At 46.9% G+C, this 3,442-nt stretch overlaps 1 pseudogene; it reads right to left on the bottom strand.

The window, feature by feature from the left end:
- Positions 1 to 452: 452 nt before the first annotated feature.
- On the bottom strand, positions 453 to 2,389 carry LOC116474260 (cell division cycle protein 27 homolog; annotated as a pseudogene).
- Between the last annotated feature and the right edge of the window lie 1,053 nt (positions 2,390 to 3,442).

Below are 3,442 nucleotides of genomic sequence, written 5' to 3'. Positions count from 1 at the left end.
ACTGGAACACTGTCAAAAAGCAGCAACTAGTGAATTGTTGCAATATTTTTTTCTATTATCCGATAAGTGGATTATGCTATTCCTTTCCAATTTCCCAAGCACTTTTTGTCCCCATCACCATTTCGGTGTTCGAAGAAAAAGTAACAGATCAAGTAACAAAACTAAAGAAACACACACACAAACGAAAGACAACTACAGTATCTGCAAAAGTTTGGTAGAAGACTGAAACTGTTGAGTATAAGGATCTGGTATTCTATTATCATGAGTTAATTTAACAGTTTGTTAAAGACCCACATTTCGTAAGAAAGCATTTCAGTTAGACGTTATTGACCAGTATGTACCATCCCTAAGTATTTGTAACCAAATTCATGGCAATAAAGAGCTATCTAAGAAGAAAAATTAGCGAGTACTGGCACCATCAATAAGAGTTTGTCTTTACACTTCATTACCACTTAACATGCGTTACAATGTCTAGGATGGACTCTGATAGCATTTCGAAAACAAGCTAATGCTTTGTCCGATTCTACAGTGAAGACAAACTCCTGCCCTAATACAGTAGAGGCCTAAGCATGATTTGGATCCACTTCGATAGCTCTCTGGAAGAATTTAATTGCCATATCGTGTTCCCGTTGCAAGCGGAAACAGTTCCCTGCAGCACACCAGGCCGCTGGCTGGCAAATTTTTATCCATGTCTGTCAAGTCTTTTGACAGAACTGAAAGAGCAACGTCTTTTTGAGGACGCCAAAGTGTTGCGGAGCAGAGCTCCATGTCTTCGACCCTATAATTCTCAATCCTTCTAACCTCTGAGAAGATTCTTTCAGCTTGCGTGGACTCTGAAAGCTCAAAATAGGCCCTTCCAATTTGGCACAGTACCCAACCGGCATCGTAGTGGGGAGAAGGTAGATGGCTCAAAATATCGATAGCTTGTTTGCAGTGGTAAGAACACAAAGCTAAATAACCTTTCCCCTTTTCATGAAGAAGGCTCATCAAGCCTTCTGCTGCTGCTTTTTGTAGATTAAAAGCCTGAATCTGAGGTGTGATTGCGGGTATTTTCCCTTCTGAAATGACGGAAGAGTCCAATTTGGTCATTTCCAGGCTGCCATTGATGTGAGGTTGAGTTATTCCTCCTTCGTTAGTTTTACTTTTTGTTTTTCTGTTTGGGATTTTAGGTGGACACTTCATTTTTAATTTTTTTCCTATTCTCCTTGGTTGTGGAGCTGTCACTAGTCCAGAGTCATGGATTTCTTCGAGGCAGTGCATCTGGGGGAGATGCCACAGTGGGGCTCAATACCTGAGGTGTTGCCCTTGTTTGTGGACCAGAACTTTGTGTTTTTGCAAGAATTGGAGTTACCTCTCGGCTATTTCCACTCTGCGAGAAGACAGACTGTGCTCCAGTTCGGCCGATTCTGGCAACAGGCTTTTTTGAAGGGGCTCCGGTGGATGGCATGTCAATGACAGAAGGTGTCTAATACTAGTGTAGTTTTGTAAATAGGATCCATCTCCCGGACTTGGCGTTTCTAATGGCAAAATCCCAACACTTGGAGTTAATGGACTAACAGCTGCTGGTCGTCCTGGTAAACTCCGACCAGTTTTTGGTTTATTTTGAACCTGTGTAGATAATATGGAAGTTCCTGTTCCCAGTGGGACAGTATCATGTGAAATGACAGCTGAATCAATAGAAGACACTGGGAAATCTGTATTCAAGGAGTACTTTGAATTGGAAGATTCTAAATTCAATCTGTTTAATTCAATTGTGTCCTGGGGTGTTGCTATAAGAAGGGTCTCAGGCTGTCTGTGACATAAACTATGACGAGGTACTTGTGTGGTGCAACAGTTGGGCAGACAGTTGCTAAAGTTCTGTAAAGATGTGAATTTAAATGTTTGGTCAGGATCTGGCTTTTCACCTATTTCACAAAATGATTCAAAGGGATACCAGAGGAAAGGCTTTAAACTAAGGCCTTTTGGTAACACTCTGATGCTTTGGCAAGCGGATCTGTCTTGTGACATACCTGTCCCAACAATGAGAGAGTAAAGCAAGCCGAATCACCAAACTCAATAACATATGAGTAACAATATCATCATGGCTTTTCTGTTTATTAAACACCCCACCGGATAAGATTCGTTCCCCTTCTGCAAGCTTGCTGAGATCAACACGACATTTTGCAAGCAGGTGTTTGCATTGCGGTGTAGTACAACTGTGTGCTTTCAAGAGTCTATATGCTTTACAGGCCTTTCCTGAGCGGTAAGAACAGGTCTCCAGTAAAAACAAGGCTTCTTCTGAGTGTACTTCTGCATAAAGGCGTTCTGCGAGGAAAACCGCATCTCGGTAAGCATAGTGGTTTAGTGCTTGCCATATAGCCGCCTGGACGGGTCCCTGCAGCACCGTCATCCTCGAGGCTCAGGCCCACTTACTTTCTGCAGTGCCTGAGGCACATCCCCCGCCCCCCCCCCACCCCGTAGCGGCTCCGGGGCCTGCCAGCCCCAGCTCATTTAAAGTCACCAGCGACAGTTACCAGGGGATCGGGGAGGCCGAGCCAGAATGACTTCTTTATCCTGCCGACTCTGGAGAGCCCGGCCCCTTGTGACCCATTGCAAACCGAGAGTCACCTCACGTTTGGAAACACAGGGTTTCCATGTTTCCGCTCCCAAGTTCGGTGGAGGGATGTGGCATGTAGGACGAAGGACTCTCTTCCTTCTGATTCGGTCTGCACAGTGGGGCCTAGGGCTGGAGCTCTCTCTGTGCGGACGGCTGACTCCTTCTACCTTGGGTTCCATCGGGCCCCACCCTGGAACACGGGCCTTGGCAGATTCTGGCCCTTCCTGGCCCTTAAGTCGCTGTCAGAAACCCCATCTCCGGCTCGGATGCCCCGAATGACCGTGGCTGGCACCTCTCTGGAAACATTGGAAATCTCTCCTCTACGCGTGGCCACCTAAAACCACAGGAGCTCGGGACACACGTGCTTTGGGAAGAGAATGCTGAGAGTCTCTTGCCAACTCTCTCTTGACTTGAGTCCTTCATGGGTGTGTGGTTAAGACGTAGTGAGACCAGATGTATTAACTCGGGCCGGGTGCTGGTGGCTCACGCCTGTAACCCCAACACTTTGGGAGGCCGAGGCCGTAGGATCCCTTGAGGAATCGCCTAACCCTGGGGAGGTTGAGGCTGCAGCGAGTGAGAGCCATAATGGTGTCACTGCACTCCAGTCTGGGCGGAAGACCGTGAGGTCCTGTCACAGGCAGGCAGGCAGACAGACAGACAACAGCTGTATTATGTTCTTCTCAAGGTAGGAAGCAAAAATAACAGAATACAGCACTTAATTTTTTTGGGGGGGGGATGGAGTTTCACTCTTGGTGCCCACGCTGGAGTGCAATGGCACCATCTCGGCTCACCGCAACCTCCACCTCCCTTGTTCAAGTGATTCTCCTGCCTCAGCCTCCTGAGTAG

This window comes from Hylobates moloch, unplaced genomic scaffold (genome assembly GCF_009828535.3).
Source record: "Hylobates moloch isolate HMO894 unplaced genomic scaffold, HMol_V3 SCAFFOLD_10, whole genome shotgun sequence".
Taxonomy (NCBI): domain Eukaryota; kingdom Metazoa; phylum Chordata; class Mammalia; order Primates; family Hylobatidae; genus Hylobates; species Hylobates moloch.
The sequence above is the reverse complement of the archived record's forward strand: the minus strand, read 5'-3'. Positions and strand labels throughout refer to the sequence as shown.